The sequence below is a fragment of the Lycorma delicatula genome, chromosome 3, assembly GCF_047948215.1.
Source record: "Lycorma delicatula isolate Av1 chromosome 3, ASM4794821v1, whole genome shotgun sequence".
Taxonomy (NCBI): Eukaryota; Metazoa; Arthropoda; class Insecta; order Hemiptera; family Fulgoridae; genus Lycorma; species Lycorma delicatula.
In genome coordinates, this window is record NC_134457.1 from 104,899,303 (window position 1) to 104,918,227 (window position 18,925).

General features: G+C 29.9%; 1 protein-coding gene and 1 long non-coding RNA gene across 4 annotated transcripts in view; one reads left to right on the top strand and one right to left on the bottom strand.

Annotated features, from left to right (window-relative positions):
- The window catches only part of LOC142321831 (cyclic GMP-AMP phosphodiesterase SMPDL3A-like), a 397,040-nt gene that overhangs the window by 50,787 nt on the left and 327,328 nt on the right, over positions 1-18,925 (bottom strand). The window lies entirely within an intron of this gene.
- LOC142321837 (uncharacterized) overlaps positions 13,558-18,925 on the top strand; it is a 285,303-nt gene continuing 279,935 nt past the window's right edge. For both annotated transcript variants that reach the window (XR_012755722.1, XR_012755721.1), the window contains exon 1: positions 13,558-13,697. This is a non-coding gene — a long non-coding RNA (uncharacterized LOC142321837). The remainder of the gene's footprint in view (positions 13,698-18,925) is intronic.

Genomic DNA, 18,925 nt, shown 5'->3' on the forward strand with positions numbered 1-18,925 from the left:
GTCAATAATAATAATAATACTTGCAATTTTTATCAATATCTTTTAGGTATTTTAATATTTATACTCAACATTTTTTATTTTGCATAATTTTGAATGCGTTACAAAATTATTTGTTACGCCGTAGCTCTATGCTATGAATGCCAGCAATATATAAAATTGGTTGGATGCAAATAAAATGTTGGAGAACTATTAAGTATTATTTAGGTTCTGATTTATAAAATTTCTTCTTGATGTATAAAAGTATTTTAGCGTATTTCAAAAAAATTGGTAAACCCTATGGTTCACGATAATGTTTATATATATGTGTACGCGCGCGATTGTGTGTGTGTGTGTGTGTGTGTGTGTGTGTGTAAACACACAATCGTACACAAACAAGATTTTTACACAAACACGTGTGTGTTTGTGTAAATCTTATACAAAAAGAACTTATACGTAAAAATGTATACGAAAAACCGTACACGTACATGCAAATATGTTTAAGGTTTTTGATTCGCTGTAACGGATGCAAATCTTAAACGATTTTGACAGAACTTGGGGGGATGATATAAAACTATACAGTAAAGAGCCCTATTGATTACGAAGCAAATTGGTTCTCATGTACCAGAGTTAGAGCTAAAAATCATGGTTGTTAGGTACATTTTCGACTTTTTTCGTCCTGCTATTATGCACTATTAAATCATGAACTTAAGCTAATACTTTCATGAAAACTATATCTCCATTTAAAATATGAAGCTAATAATTTTTAAAATGTATTGTTTAATAAACATTGTTTTAAAAATTATAACAACTGTTACCTTCCACTTTTGACATCGGATGCTGCTAGCTAGCGAGGGCTAGAGCTCTTCCACAAGCTATGGTCGTCATACGACATCCTACTTCATAATACCGCAAGGAGTGGTTATTATGATGTAACGACTTCTATTCATTCGGCGCCAGAATCTGACCTCTCTCTTTTCCTGTTTAGCCTCCAGTAACTACCGTTTAGATAATTCTTCAGAGGATGAATGAGGATGATATGTATGAGTGTAAATGAAGTGTAGTCCTGTACATTCTCATTTCGACCGTTCCTGAGATGTGTCGTTAATTGAAACCCAACCACCAAAGAACACCTGTATCCACGATCTAGTATTCAAATCCGTGTAAAAATAACTGGCTTTACTAGGACTTGAACGCTGTGGCTCTCGACTTTCCAAATCAGCTGATTTGGGAAGACGCGTTAACCACTAGACCAACCCGATGGGTTCCCAGAATCTGACCTAGAGTGGTCGTGTTGTACATTCATTCTGGATGGACGCGCATACTAATGTTCGGATGAACGCTTATTTTATTTGTATACTTATGTTATTAAGTTCAATGATATGTTAGATGTTCAATTATATGTTATCGAAATGTCAAGACGACAAGAAATTAAATAACAATTCAATAAGCAATAAGGCGTTGTTTCAATTTATAACATGTATCTACAGTTCATACTCGCTCTAAAACCTACATCAAAGGTTTTATGGTCCTCCACATCGCAAAGGATATAACAACAACAATAATACAGACAAAAACCGAAAAATAATTAGCTTAATATTTAAAATTAAAAAAAGTAGTAAAAATATTTTAGAAGAAGCTGCGGTGAAGTAAACTTTCAATGAAACTATGTGCTGCGATCTAGTGAAATTGATGTATATTTAAATGCAGCAGTAGTTTTCATGAAAGCATTAGTTTAAGTGCAAGATTTATTTCAGCAGTGACAGATAACGGAGAAAATTTTTCCGAACTTAAATAGAACGCAACTAAAGAACGACTCAACCATTCTTCATCAAATCGTCTATGCGCGTCAGATATAATACAACAGCGTATTTAAATTTCAATGAAATTGATTTAGTAGTTTTGGAGATTTTTGAGCCACAAAATTTTATAGTTAGGCTTGTGTGTGTGTGCACGCGCTCGCGGAAATACCAGTTTAAGGAAATTTCGTACTCTAAGTAATCCTCATACCTCAAAATATAAAGAAAATTTATTTTCCCCCCTCCCCATGCGACCGAAAGTAATACTCTAGTTTTCTTCATAGAGTAGATATAAAAAACGCAGTTACAGAAAAAAAAAGTAGTTTTACAATAATAATTTAAAATGTGATCTGGTATGAAGAAAAGAAGTTGGTATCCGAAGAAATCAATTCTGACGTTTTAATCATTTTCAACACATGATACACAAAAAAAACCTAAAGCTACTTAAACACTGCAAGGAATATTATTTCAAAAATCCATTACAGCAGTGCAACATCCTTTTTTTGTTAACTAAATCCGGAAATCCGCCATTCTGATGCACTTATTGCGATGGATATTTTGTTTTGTTTTTCATGTTGACATAACTTATCAAAATTGATATATTGTCAGTAACTCTGTGATGCTAAATTTTATAGGAAAATAAATTTTATTTTACAAATAAAATTTACGAGGGTAATTTATTAAAAAACAATCTCTCTTTCATATAATTAACTGCTAATTGTATAATTTATCAAAAAATAAATATCATATTAAAAGGAAAATTTGCTTCAATTTTTTAAAAATTACTCTTTTAATTTTAAAAGAGGTCCTAGATCTCCTAGCAGGTAAATTATGTAGCGACTTACTTGCTTAAGATTCTGGAAATAAATTTCAAGGATGAAGAAATTAAAGTAAATAAAATTTGACTTTACTATGTTTCCATTTTAATTTTTACGAGGTAAAATGTTGAATTATAGCTCAAATTTAATGTAAAATTTTTGGTCATTTTCAAACTGAGATTTATTATTTTTATTTTATGGAGAGTCATTTTATAAAATAATTTCTGAATCCAAAATTAAGGGGGATAAAGTTTTAAACAATATTTTTGATAAATTTTGAAGTATGAACCATGTTCTTCTCCAGGTCATAGACAGCAACAGAAAAAAAAAACATTACAGCTATTGATGATACCTTTCAGTAATATTAATTCAGGTTATTGAATTAACAGCCTCCGTGGTGCGAGAGGTAGCGTCTTGGCCTTTCATCCGGAGGAACCGGGTTCGAATCCCGGTCAAGCATGGTATTTTCACACGTTACAAAAATTGTCATTCATCTCATTCTCTGAAGGAATATCTAACGGTGGTTAAAAAAAAAGTGGCTTGGTGTTTAGAATTTATGAGAAGAGAAGTAAGTTTAGATTTAAATAAAACCAAGTGGTGTGATAGAATGTTTACGACGCATGCATGACTGTTTGTGATTGGGATAGACAGGCTCAGATATACTGCCCGAGAAGTGTTTGTGAATGCTACAGGTGTTGCACGCGTCCAGAAGGGTCATATAAAAAAAATGGGGAAACTGGGGAAAAAAATGAGGTCGTCAGGGGATTGAAGCGCGGAACCGTGCAGGGAGACAGTCTTCATGTTGAGGATGTCTTGGTTTGATCACACGCAGGTGATTGGGTCGGGATATTTCGATGACGTATGAAGGACCCTCGAGGTTTAAAGGGTGAACGCGCGTCGGGGGGTGTGCGGGGGGCATATTCAAACCCCGAATAGAAATAGGGACGGGAAGGGTAGCCCATCTAGGGAGGGGCCGCACGGCATCCAGAAGCGGAGGTCGTGCGGCTCCAATGAGCCAGCTGGGACCCCGATGGGGCGGTCCAATGGGTGGACAATGCTGACGGGTAGTGGTTAGTCATCGCCGCGTCATATCAGGCCAAATGAGGCAACGTCTTATAGGCGGCTACCGGTTGCCCTGGTGTGATTAAAAATTTACTGATGTTATTTTATCCAAAAATGCAATGAGTTAGGTATAATGGATAATATGAATTGTTTTCTTGAGAAGTTAAATTTGAAAGTAAATAATGATAAAAAACATAATGAAATGTAATTTTATTACTCAGTAAAATCATAAGCAAATATGAGTTATATAAGCACGTAGATCTTTTTTTGTTGAAAAGAATCATGTTTGTATCAAATACAGATTCAGAAAGTAAAAATAAATCTAAAAAATATTTTATGAGGTGTAAAGTATTTTCATACTTTATTGTCGCTAATAATTGCCAGTAAAAAAGAAAAAATTACAGAGGTTTATTAAACTTGGAGTTACATTCAAAGGTTATGGGATAATACAGTAGAAAATATCACCAAGGATGGTTTTTTTTAGGAAGAGAGTAGTTTTTTGCAGAATTTAGTAAAAATTTCAAACATAACGGATCCAGGTTTAGTGAATTTATTCTAGAAGGAATTTTAGATTGTAAAAATAATACAGAAAAACTAATGTTAGATTATGTGAAACAGATAAGAATTAAGAGGTATGAAGTATGTTGAGAGTAAGAGATTGACAATACGCAATGCAGAACTGTTTTCAATTATTTATCAAATACTTGTAAAACTCCCCTAAAAAATCCAGAGAATACCCTGAAGAACGCCAGGTAATACAAGTACATTATAAAGTATAAAAATATAGGGTTCAAAATACTAAGAGCATTGTGATATATAACAGTATAAATTGAAATTGAGCGATTCAGATTAAAAAACGTGAATTTGAATAAACTATTTTATTTATAGAACTTTCAAACTGTTGCTAACAAATTAACGTCCATTATACCCGACTAAATTGGGCCTTTAAAAGACATTTTGTTGTTTTTAGAATTTTTAGCTGTAAAAAAAAAATTTAATATAAAAAACAAATGTTTTCCTTCATAAGATCATTAAAATAGAACAGATGTTTAATGAATGTTTTAGATTAGAAATATAGCTTTTTGAATAAGAAATAACTTTTAAAATAATAATAAAGATCAGTAAATAACTGAACGAATTTTTTCAAATAGGTTGCAAAATAGATTTTTATTAATATTAAAACGTGTGATTTATCAGAAAAATCACATATATTTACTACACCAGTTATTTAACAACTCTGTATTAGTACACGAAAAATAATACCTTTTTACATAAGTTACACATGTTTACAGGATAAATACTTAAATTCTTTTATTTATATAGCCTCTATTCTCTATGTTCAATATGTTTTAAATAAAAAAAATATAAATGGTTGCATAAAAAAAGTAAAGAAAATATTCAGTGATTTTTTTTTTTAAGTGGATAAACAACTACAATATCGGTGCTGTTTTCAGTGCTTGGCATTTCAATTGGTTTGGCGTGCCGTCTGTACGACGTGACTGTGGAATTTGCCGGTCCATTTAGCGTGGTCGGTCTCTAGGGGGCTGCTTCGCTGTGGTTTGGCTTCGTATAACACAGTGAAGTACAGCTCATAAATCGAGCCGTAAGTGCTATCGCATCAGTCAGTCGAGGAAACGAGCGGACAGTTATTAGGTTAGAGGAAGAGTTTGCTGGCTTTATAAGAATTACCCTTTTAAATCTTGTTTCGTAATAAAATAACGATTTTGTTCAGGCATTTAGGGCAATAACGAGTGGTAGATAGTTTGTTTAATTAATTTGAACCCATTTTAAGAAGTAATTTTGGTCTGTTAGTTTTGTTAGAGCATTTTTTATTATCCTGCTTTTCTTATTTGTTTTTAGGCGGTTATTTTAAAACGATTCTGATATTTTTTTTTAACTGGCTCAAAAACATTCTAAAATTTTTATAACAGATTTATTTATTTGTTCATCCATTGTGATTGTTTTCGGTTTATTCAACTTAAACTGGTTTATTGATTAATCTAACTCAATAATGACTAATCTATTTTATTTATTGATGTATATTGTAAGAGTTTATTTGATAAATCTCTAGATCTAGAAGTTCGGGATTCAAATATTAGTATAGCGGTTTTTTTTTAATCTTATAATGTCATCTCTTATTTTATTAATCTCGGTTCAAGGCAATAATTGTTTAATTAATATCATTCTGAAATAAATTCAAGTATTTTTCAATGTTTGATGAGACATTTTTTAGAATAGCATTGCGGATTTTATAATCAACTCGGAATGGTTGGTTTTTTAGCTTATATTATAATTTTTTTTAAATTGTTGTAAATGTTATACACTTCCCGAATTTAATAAGAACATCTTTTATGTCTCTACAGTAACAAAAAAATAAGACAGATATCCGATTAAATATTATTCGATAGAGTTTAAGAATAAAACTCTCGGAAATGAAACTTCGTTTTTCATACAGGATGGTGCACGAAATGATTCAACATTTGGTTTTGTTAAAAAAATATTTATTTAAATCCCAATGCAGAAAAGTAAAATACAATGTGTTTTCTATATACCCGGAGATTATATTCTGCTTATGAATATAACATGTTCAATAAGACCACCATTACGTCTAGCAACTTCTCCAACACGAACTTCTATGTTAATAATTCGACAACACGTATCCTCGGTTATCACGTGATATGCCTCAATGATCAGCACTCGGAGTTCCATCACTGTACTAGGATGTTTAGGGAATATCTTTTCTGTTAGAAATCCCCCCAAAAAAATAATCCCATGGATTCAAATCAGGACTGTTCGGGGGTAGACGTAAAACGATTAGGAAATCGGTTTGAAATTACATTTGCGCTAAACGTTTCATGCAGAAAGTCTCAAACAACATTAGCTGTATGTGTTCTGGCTCCATCCTGCACGAACCACTCGTTTTCTAATTCAAATCCTTTTGCAAGAAGCTGAGGAACAAAATTATTACGCAGCATGTTTAGATAACGTTCACCGTTCACTGTTTGTTCAAAAAAGAATGGCCCTGTTAGCCCATGACTTGAGATAGCGGCCCATACCGTAATTCTTGGAGGGTGATGCACCTTTTTATGAAGTTCGTATGAATTTTAGGAAGACATTTTGTTTGTTAACAACCCCGTCTAGGGGATTATGAGCCTCATCTGAAAATCAAACATAATATATGTTTTGGTTCACAGCCCGTCCAGCGAATGCCATTCTTTGATGTTTGTTGACAACCGTTATTTTAGGCAACACTGTTATTTTGTACGGATAAAAATGCAAATCAGTTCCTAAAATTTGCTGCACAGATCGCCTAGAAATCCCAAGTTATTCTGCTGCTTTTCTTGTTGGTTTGCCCGTGCTCCTCGGCAACGCTTCTGTAGCAACTTCGATATTCTGTGGAGAACAAATGTTGGCAGGCCGTTCGCGTTTACTCTCAAATATTGAACCAGCCCTATTAAATTTTTCGACAAGTCTACTACCTATTATTTTAAATGAGGGCGACCATCGAGTTTGAAATTTTGCGCGAAACCGTCTTTGTGTAAGCATCACTCTTTTCGTTTCATTAATAAACAACAGTCTTTATGCGCTGTTCAACTTTCAGTCTTTTTTTGTCAACCATCTTGGAATGATACACAAACAGCGCACTCGGTAAAGAGAAGAAACTAATATTCATGAACTGCTGTCACTTCTGCCAACATAAAACACATTAATACCTAAACAATTATTACCAAAACAAATGTTGGATCATTTCGTGCGCCATTCTACGCATAAAAATTGAGCCTTATCAGTTTTTTTTATATTAATTCTTTTAAAACATTTTACAGAAATTAAAAACAAACTTAATTTAACGATACTTTATTACGTAAGAATTTTGGATAAATCTAAAAAAGAGCCTTTGTCTTTTAACTCTTTTCTTCATTAGGTATTGTTTGACAATAATGTTAGTTTTTATGTATGCCTTCAAAGAAATTCTTCGTTTAAATCCCAGACTTGGAAATTTTTCGTACACTATAAAATTCAATTTCTCAACTCATCACAAAACAAAAGAAAAATAACTTAATTGTCAGCAAAATCCTGTTTTTAATTAAAAATAAATATGTACTTATATATATATGTTTAATTGCTACAATTCTTCCAATTTTAAATTGAAATTTTAAATAATTTACATTATTTTTTTCTTAAAACTGCTGGAAATTTTTAAAATATTCTCTTTATCTACTATTTTCAGCAATTGCCATCAGCAAGATTATTATTTATTATTTTCAGAAATGTTTAACATTTTACATACAAAAATACATCACATTTAAGTAGGTAAACAATTGACTACAAAAAATAAATATTTAAACACTTTCGATGTACTTAATAATCAAATAAAATATATCGTTTATCATACAACATCATCGATGTGTAATAATATAAAAGCTGTACAAAAAAAGAGTATTGGGGTTTTAATTTGTTATAATATTTCTTGGATGAGATGAGGAGTATTAATTTAAGGCTAGAATAAAAGAGTAAAAAGAACAGTTTAAGTTGTGGCATGGCCGTAGATTGATTTCCTATCTTTCCCCACTTGAAACGCCACAACTAAAGATGGCGATTTTTTTTCTTTGTATCTCAAATTATAGTTACAAATGGTTTCACAGGTTAGAAACCGTATATAAATTTCATAATAATAATAATCAAGTTATAAAGGAGTTTCCCTTGAAACACCTTAATTACATTCCAGACATCAACAGTAAATCAAAGGTAGCGTAAGCATTGATATTGTCCCAGTAATGAACTAGAAACCATATTAATGTCCAGAACTACGAAAAAATTACAACATATAAAGAATAATAGTAACACAAGAACAAGTAACATTAGAATCGTAAATCATCATAAACATAAATAATTTGATGCACAACTTAAGAAGAGAGGCCTGAGTATCACTATTAGGTTCCTAGGTTCAATACATGTACCCGCTTTAATCGCCTTCCCCATTGTCTAAGAGGTTAACAGTTAGATAGTTTACATGCTCGTTAAGTCTTATTTTGTACTTAGTTGTAAGTCAGTCATTTTCCTTTCTAATACACGGTAATTCTAAGTACTCCTGAAGTACTACTGAAATTCGTTGTTCCGTACTAACCATGACGCTTACGTAATGGACCTCAGAAATTTATTTCGGATACCGAGTAATCTCTATATTGTTGGTACTCCCCGCCCCCCAGAGTTGGATTCTGTATGTCCAAACAGGTTTTTGAATCACTTTGTGCAAAAATCACTTTTAAATATCAAGAATCACTTTTTAAGTAGTTTGTTAAATAGGGGTAGTTACAATTTCCTGCATATTAACCGGAATAGCTCCTTAAATTTGATATCTTGCTGTTTCTTTTTCTTCTTTACGTGAATCTTCTACGTTAGACAATGATTTAGGTGACTACCTAAATACCGTACACTTTCATCTCGTGAGATGTAACCTCCATCTAAACGGACTTCTGGGCAGTCATCTCTTCGCATCGCGAATGTTGGGTTGATTTCGCTTGATTGAGATTTATTTCACATTTTTTCAACCGCTCGTATAGAAGGTCTATCCCAGATTACAAATTATTCGAGGCTTGAGTTGGATCATTATCGACAGCCACGATTGCCATGTAGTCAGCAAAAGATGCAATAATGGAATTGTCTGTGACTGGAAGGTCCGCAGTGAAGATAAAGTAGAGGATAAGCCCCAACATTGAGCCCTGAGGAACATCAGATGAAGTATCAAAGTATACAGATAATTCCTCCTTGTATTTAATCTGGGAGAAGCGACCATCCAAGTAACTACCCAATATTAAATAAAAAGATTGAAGTAAATTTGTTTTTAGTTTGTCTGACAAACCCGGCAGCCAGACTTTATCGAATGCTTTCTGTATATCTAAAAAAGCAGCCGGACAGAAATTTTTTTCCTCTAAGCAGTTGGTGATAACACGAATGATTCTGTGAGTCTGTTCAATGGTGAAATGACCACCACGGAAACAAAACTGGTGGTCAGGAATAACATATCCCTCCTCTAATAAAGGCCACAATCTCTGAAAGAATAGCCTTTCGAATACTTTAGACATAATAGGTAGTAGTAGGTTTGTTGGCTAATAGGTAGTAAAGATACGACTTGCCCGGCTAAGGTACCAGCACTACTTGAGATCCCTTCCACTCTGACGGGTAACAAGTCATTTGAAGGATACCACTGAACAGTTGAATCATGCAAATTACGGCATTAGATGGGAGCATAATGAGCGTTTTGTTGTTGGTAACCAAGTCAAAGCCACGGGCTTTCTTTAAGTTCCGCTTCTTTTCCATAACTTTCAGCACTTCCCTAGATGAGAGAAAGCCGTAATCGGAAGACTCAATTGGCGACTCCTGAAGGCAGAAAGCCTTCTGTGTTTTGCATTTTGCAAAGCAGTTTTTTTCTAGATATGTAATTTTGGTGTGCCTGATATTTTCACATATTTTAATTTCGCTGTATGAAAAATTTATTTTTTAATGATGTTTTTTTTCCTTCATATAGTGTATTATTTGTTATTCTGAAATTTTTCTGGTGCTTGTCCGAGATCTAATGTAGGTTTTAGAATTTTACCTAATTTGTGAATTTTTATTGAATATTTCAAAACAAGATGTTTCCTGTTTGTTTTCAATAAATTATCTTCAAATCTTTTTTTTAACATAATTCTTCAAGCATTCACTTTTTTATAATTAGATTTCTTTGAATTTTTTATGAAAATTTTCTGTGGGATTATTGTTTACCTCCGTAACATTATTTATCTTAATAAAATTGGATATATTTTTTTTTATTTCATTTTTATCTATTATTATTACTTCACTTCTATTAGCTTTTATTATTGCAGCGTTATTAATATTTAATTTATGATTTATACTTTTATTCACATATGTATATTTTTTATTATGATTGATTATTTGTTTCTTAATATTATTAATGCCATGGGAGTCTTCAGTGATAATAGGAATAAATTCACTTAGAATTAACTCTTGAATATATATATATATTTTTTTTATTTGTTCACGACGTACTTTCGTATTCCTTCACATGGATTAAATTCATAATTCATTGGTTTTTTAATTTTACCACTATTACCAATATTATAATTGATTTAAAAAAATAATTTAACAGCTGTTAAAAAATAATATTTTACTTTCTATTCATGTTTACATTGCAATCTGTTCAACTTTGTAACAATAAGCAACTCCATGATAGAAGAGAAGGATGTGTATGACTAATGAATGAGATGAAAGTCTTGCATAAACTCGGGACGACCATCCTTGAGATGCACGGTTAATTGAGCCCGACCACCAAAGTACAGCAGTAGCTACAGCCTAGTATTCAAATCCGTATAAAATTAACTTATTTGTACTAGGATTTAAACCTCAGCACTTTCGACTTCGAAAAATACTTGTTAAACTGTTGATTGATTTGCAACGATGATTTTACCACCTGACCAGCCTGGTGGATTAAAAAAACAAATAAATGAAGGTATGATTTCTCATGGTAAGATTCACTATAACTCGAAAACTAAAAACTTTCAAGCTATACAATATTCCAGGTTCTACACATTTTCGGTTATGTTTTAAAAATTAAATGATTTATCAAATTCACATCTAGGTCTCATGTACAATGTGAAACATTGATTATAAACAAAAACTTTGGAATTAATTTTTATGAAGATATTTTTTAAGTTTTATGAAATCAGTTTTCAAACCAAATTTATTGACTTAATTTTATTAACGATGCTATTTTGATAAATTTGTTAATGATTTGTAAGAGGATCTTATGTTTTTGATTTTACCATTGGAGATTTGTTGGCCAAAGGAACTTCATATTGATACAGTGGTCAGTAAATAGTGCTTAAAAATCTACCAGAATTAGTCTGAAAGGATATGGTATGAATTTAAATATGGAATATGAATAAAGAATATAGATATGGATATGGTAGTAAGGCTGGGTACACAGATGCGCGCGTGCTCACACACAATATTTAAAATTTTGTTGACTGTGGCGAGAAGCCCATTAGGAATAATAAGGCCAGAACTCCTTGGTTATCTTCAAGTATTTTTCTGAAGGTAGAATACTTTTGGAAAAATTACGGTTCGAATATCATAATATTTAAATTTTTGTTATTTGAATAAGTCTTGGAAGACAACGGAATCAGAATCTCTACGATACAAACGTTATTATTATTTTTTTTACCGAAATATATATTTGAAAAGAACTGCTTAAATATTATAACGTTTCATTATTTGTAAATTTAGGGCGGCTAGGTTTAGACACCTGATGAGGTAACGGAATGTGGAATGTTTTGATATTATGTCGATTTAAAATTTTTCTACAGAGAGAATACTTTGAGAAAAATTATTATTATTATTATCATTATGTTTCAAGTTGATTTAATTACGAGCTGTAGAAGGGTGGCATGAGCCTTTTTGGAGCAAGAAAGTGTAATCCTCTTCTTTTCTTATACGATTTTTATTTTTTTTAAGATAAATACGTTTAAAAAAATAAAAGTTCGGATTTCGCATTGCTAATTTTGGGTTGAGGCTAGATATGTATGAAGAAAAAGTACATGAACCTTTCCTTAAATATAATTTTTAATCTATTTTGAACATGGAACACATTTTGAAAAATAAATTGAATATTCAGTAATATTTCAATTTTTAACGAATGTAAATAGGGTGGGGGTTTCGAGGGGGGTTACGGGACTTCAAAGTCTTTTTACCCGTCAACCTTCATTTTTCACCAACTATTTTTAATCATATTACCATGAAAAACTACTAAAGAGATAATATTGAGAGTTACCGGGTAAGTGTTACGTAATTATTATTATTATTATTATAGCCTATGACAGTTAGGAAGTTGTAAGCTTTAAACGATGTAGGAGTTTTTCATATCGGTTCAGTAGCTCTAATAGTACACCGGACAGATAGAAAAAATGTGTCTGTGTAAAATGGTGTAGATGTATTTAATCATTCAGTTTATCAAAATCCCAACTGAAATAGTTGATAAAAAACGCTCATATGATGTGAACTATTAACCACTTAATATTTTTCAACATCTAATATTCGCATAAAATTGATCGAATTAAAAAGAGCAAAACAAATATTATTTTTCATTTAATTTTGTACATTAATTTCAGTAATTAAATGGTATGCGTGTATATATATATATATATATATATATATATAGCTAGATAGATAAATTATTGGGAATAAAGTAAGACCATCCTTATTTATTATAATAAACCGAGTTATTCAGCTTCAAACTTATCGAAGTAGTGAAAACAAAGGTACATTAAATACAAGGTACATTTAATACAAGGTACCTTAAATATTCTGTTAACAAAGGTACATTAAATACAGTGCACAATAATCACTACAGAGATGACCTTAAATATAAACTATTTCAAATTTATTTGAATAAATTTTTACCAGTATTTCTTATTATTTAAAACAGGTGAATGAGTTATAATCGTTATATTATTACGATTTGTAAACAGTAATGATAGCTTAATTTATTTTATAAATAATAAAGTAAATAGTTTGTGAGTAATACTACTAAGATAGTGTCGTATGCTTCATAAAACAGATGAATCTTTACATAATGTTAATTACAGATGCTTAAGTAATATTATGTCTGTTGATTTTTATAAGTTACAGAATATTTAAAGTAATGGAAACCCTATTAGAAGCTACTGTTTACTATGTGTGTTTCTTAATACAAAGTTGCTTGTTGTGCAGGTACAATATTAGACAACGGAGGTGGTGTCTGCGTTTATGTATACTTCCAATGCGCTTGCGCTGCGCTGGCTGACTATTCTTACGGACCTGTTTGAACAGGTGCATAACAATCAGTTACTGCGTCACATTAAGTGTGACACGGTTATACGCTATGTTTGAGAATCTGCCGTAGTTTGAATTTAAAAATAACTTTACTAAAGTCATTTTTTCTTAAATTTTTGTTTATTTGATTGTGTACAGTGAGTGCTAACCTGCAGATATGATATTTAATAATTAGGTAAGTTTCTATATTTTATTTATATATTTTTATGATGCATATGTAAAATAATCTGTCTTTATCTAAAGGTAAGTTTAAATTTTTATTTACGTTATATCTATATCATGTTAACAATTTCTTCATGTTCCTGTTAAAAAAGACAGTTTCAACAAGTCGTTTATCAATCCATTGTATTAACCCGTAAATGATAAGGCTCGTGTCAACAATTTGTACCACCTGCTTTCAACAAAACGAACATAAAATACCATGGACATATAAGCTCAGATTATCATGATGGACTGAATAGGAAAGTTAGTTTTATTTTCATTATAATATATCTGAAATTTGCTTCGCTTGCCGATACTGACGAAAAGCTTTTTTTTATTCAAAAAACTGTCTTGCTTCGCTCGCTTTTTAATACGATAAACCAAATTATGAAACGGGGAACTGTGATGTTTGAGAAGTGATTTAATCTTTTAAGGATTTTTTTTCTTTTAAAAGAAATTAATTTAATTATTTGTAAGTTTAAAAAATCGTAGTTTATACATTAAAATGTTCTAATTAAATTTAAAATTAACCTTTTTATTTCTTTACGCCCAACTTTCAAATCATTATCTGTATTTAACTTTTTCCTAAGTGTATTTTTCTTTTATTTTAGTAACTGATCAATTTATTACACAATAATCACTGAAGATTTATATCATTGTGTTATTATTTGGGGTAGGTCAAATTTCACATGAATTTATTTGTGATATTATACAGAATCATTACACGATTTAATAATAACAGAAAATATTATTAGCTTGCTAACTGGTCATAACAATCACAAATAAATTGATTATTTCTGAGTAACTATAAAAATATTAAAAAACAGGAAAATTGTTTTTTATTGTGCATGAAAGTTAGAATAAAAAATTGATTTTGTTTATTTTTCCGATAAGTCAAAAGTCAAATTTTGAATTCATCTCTAAAAACCGCAGGTTTGTTACCGACTGAAAATGTTATTACTGTTAGAGATTAAAATACCGCTAAAAAGCAAATGATTTCCAATTAGCCGGTTAGTTAGAAGGCCCACACAAATTGAATTGCTTAATATTTATTTGTTTCATTTAAGAGATCGTTTTGTGTCACCTACAATAATTTTTAAAGTATTTATTTTATTTATCTAAACCATTACTTAAAAATTACATGAGCAATTCTTACTAATCTGTTTATTAGAAATAGCGTTTGTCTAACAAAATAGCATAAAATTAGGCCATGCAACCAAATTATTTACTACTAAATTTTAATGATAAAAGCTTATGAAAAATTATTTTACATAAAATATTTAATTTTTATTTTTCGTAGTAAAATAGTTTGTAGGTACATAGTTGGAAACAAGCAGTAAAATTTTATCATTAACGATATAATTTAATGTAATATTAAATATAATAATTTGCGCGCACACGCACACACGCAATGTATATAATATATATATATATATATATATATATATATATATATAAAATAAAAATATGGCAATCCTTAACTAACTTTCTAACACTTAAACATAGAAAAATGAAATGTTTTCTACCTCAAAACGATTAATTTTTGGTTTAAGATTACCATACCTCGAAGAACTCGGAAGACCCCCGTGAAGGACCTCAATCATTTTAAATAGAAGGGTACTCATAATTTTGAAGATCACTGAAAGAAAACCTTTGGCTTAAAATTCTTTGATCTAATACCTTAACTAAAATGGCGGCCATTTCATATTTTTCACAACTGCTTTCAAAAATAGCCCACCATATTACAAATACTGCAGCGCCCACAAAATATTACAATGCACTCCAAGTAGTGGTCTCATACCGGAAAATAAATCGTTTTGAAGTACGAACACTTGATAGATTTATTTTCTATTTTTTGTTTTACTGTTGAGAAGTTATTAAAGAAATATTATAGACCAATTTTGAAGTTTTCTTTGTTTGATGATATCGCCAAATAATCTTGAAGTTTCTGCTTGGGATATGGAGATAGAATTTTGTATCGTTTGAATAATGTTATTTCTGACCCAGATTCGAACCTTGGACCTCCGGATGAAAGGCCGAGATGCTACCATTCCACTACGGAGATTAAAAATTAAGAAAGAAAAGTATTAAATGGCTGCCTTTTTTGTTATGGTGGAACTCAACTTTTTTTACACCAACATTTTGTTTCAGTGTTCTTTAAAGTTGTGTATCACAACCCTAACCTTTCAAATTAAAAATTTGAGTCACCCGGCTAGTTGATGCTCCCTGAATGTTTGAGATGTGTGGTCTCATAGAGAAAAATAGATCGTTTCGAGATAGGAACATTGGCTAAATTTTATTTTTCTATGTTTTTACCTTTGAAATGTTATTTAGGATGTATTTATGTTTCCTTTACACAATTAAAACAATTTGTTCATATAGTACCATGGAACTGTAATATGAATTACAATATGATTTTACTTTGTTTACATATCAGTAATAACGATTATTTTTTTTTTAAAGAAATGTGTTCATTTACAGAAGTAGTAAATTGATGTGAAATTACATTACGGTGGAATAATTTTTTGTGTTTACCATACTAGAATTAAGTTATATTACTAAATTAAACAGATAGCAGACAAATTATTTAGTTGTTTTTCAGATTATTGTTCATTGACTCTATAATTATTTATAAAATATAAATGATTACGTGAAGATTAAAAAACAAAATTTCAGAAAATTTTTTTATATCCAAAGGGAAGACAAGAGCATACTCAGACTTCATCAGTTGAATAGAACACATTATTTCAAATAAAATTTTTCTTGATGATTTGTATGATGTGATAGGTGTTTTTGTTTTCAATAAAATTTTGTACATAAATGTTTTTAATTATTAATTGAGCTCCCTCTGTTTGAGTAGGCTTTTTGAAAAACTTAAATTTTTATATAAATTTGATGTCATTGCTTGTATTATAAAGGTAGATAGACATCTTTATTCTTTTAAGTACTGGTCTTGGTCAATAATTCACAACATTTTTGTTTATTTACTTGTTTGTTAATGTGCATGGATATCACTTTTTTAATATACAGGTCTCATTGAATAATATATTTTTGTATCTATTAATTGGCAAAATCATAGTAACTTGTATTTATTTTGTATTTAATTGTTATAAATTTAGAAGTAAACAATAAATATATTTAATTTCTAAAATTATTGTTAATATATATTTTTGTAGGCCTAAGGAGATTTAATCCATTTTTAATTTCTAAAATTATTGTTAATATATATTTTTGTAGGCCTAAGGAGATTTAATCCATCTTCTTCCTTATTATTGTTTATAATTCAATAAAACTTACATTTTATTTATTGAGCATCAGTTCATTTCAAGAGATATTTTCATTAGTTGAGCGTAAATCTTACTTTCATGTGTTACTTTCCATATCATTCCGTATCTTACTCTGTAGTGAATGAATGTTAACTTTTATATTAATACATGATTACATTATAAACTGAATAAAAACGTTACAGTATCCTGCATTCTTCCCAATTCAGTGAAACAAGTCCAAAATAGAATTTAACTTATGATAAAAGCATTATGCAACAGAATAATATTTGGTTACATCAATATTTGTTGAAACTTAATTTTAAATGATACTTTATATATTTAAATTGTTTATAAAATCTAGTGGATCCGGTTCATGTAAGCTTGGCATTTACTATAATCATCATATATATGTTTAAAATACTCTCCCAACCATCATTACTGATGTTCGGAAATCATATTTCTTTTCATAGATAAATTTCAATTTACTTATAAGTAATCCCAGATATGTAGTACTTTTTATGAAATATTATTCTTCTTTACTAATAAATAAATAAGTATTTTATCGTGATCATTATTAAATAATATGTAAGTAGATCACATATATGTAAGTAGATCATATAGGATGGGTAGGTGTGCTACGCCATTGATCATAAAAGGGACTGCCCAAGCATTTTCCAGGGTGGCTCAAGGAAAACCATGTGAAAATCTTGATCTGAGAGCTTTAATACTTATGAACAATAGTTGGAATAATAATAATAAGGTAAATTTATGAAGTTACTAATTCAATATAAATTAATACAAAAAATAATATAATTTAGAGTTACAACCGTTGTACCTTCTGAAATATAAATATTGTTTTCCTGTTATTTCTATACTGCCATCATAAGGAAAAAAATCAGTAACTCCAATCAGCTATATTTGAGGTATGTGCATTTAAAATCATTTCAAATGTTTCAAATATGCATTTAATTTTCAAAAACCAAATGCTATCCACATTAAATAACAGTTAAACATGAATAAAACTTGTTATTTATTAATTGTAAGTCAATTTTATTCCTAGTTATTTTCAAAAAATGTAAAAAATACAAATTGTGTGGAGTTACTGCTTTCTTTCTGATTATTACTGATGGAATAACATGTATTATTCTCATTCAACCACAAGTAAAATAACAGTATATCCAAGTAATAACACAACATTTAAAAAACAAACCAAAATAGTTTTTAATTAATTAAAATACTCAATATAAAAAATATTGTCATTTAAAAAAAATCCAAAAATCTTAATTTGTTTGAATTAAGAAAAAGAAGAAAAAATGTAAACAGATAACTTTTTTGATACAAAAATTTTTAACTGAATTTTCATTATTGTTTCCAAATTAAGCACAAATTATTTAAATAAAAATCTACTACATAACTGTAGGCTACTTACAAAACTGAGAGCAATCGACTAAGATAACGTTAATTAGCAAATCTTATTAATTTAATATGAAATAGAAATTTATTTTTATAAATAAAAATTTATCATTAGAGTGTTAGTTGTTAAGTGTTCGTTAACCACACACATTTGAAAAACTTTAGAAATTGAATGCAAGTACACAACGAAATAACGTTTTGAATCAAGATTAGTCTTTAAAATGGTTATGCTGGGTTTAAGTGTCTTTAGTAAATTCCACTCATAATTATCAATTAAATCAGGTACATTGGTTGAAGATGGTAAATTAATCCAAAAATATATTTTGTACCAGGGCATAAGTGGAACCAGTTTGGACATAATGTCATCTTTATCTTGTCAAATACCTCAGTCATGGCTTTGTTTTCTAAAAAGTGGAAATTTTTTATGTTGTACAATATTTACCTGTAAAAAATCAAGCTCTTTATCTCATCATTAAAACTTTCTTTGTACTTTAATGTAAAATATTCTTTACTGGCAGTTATT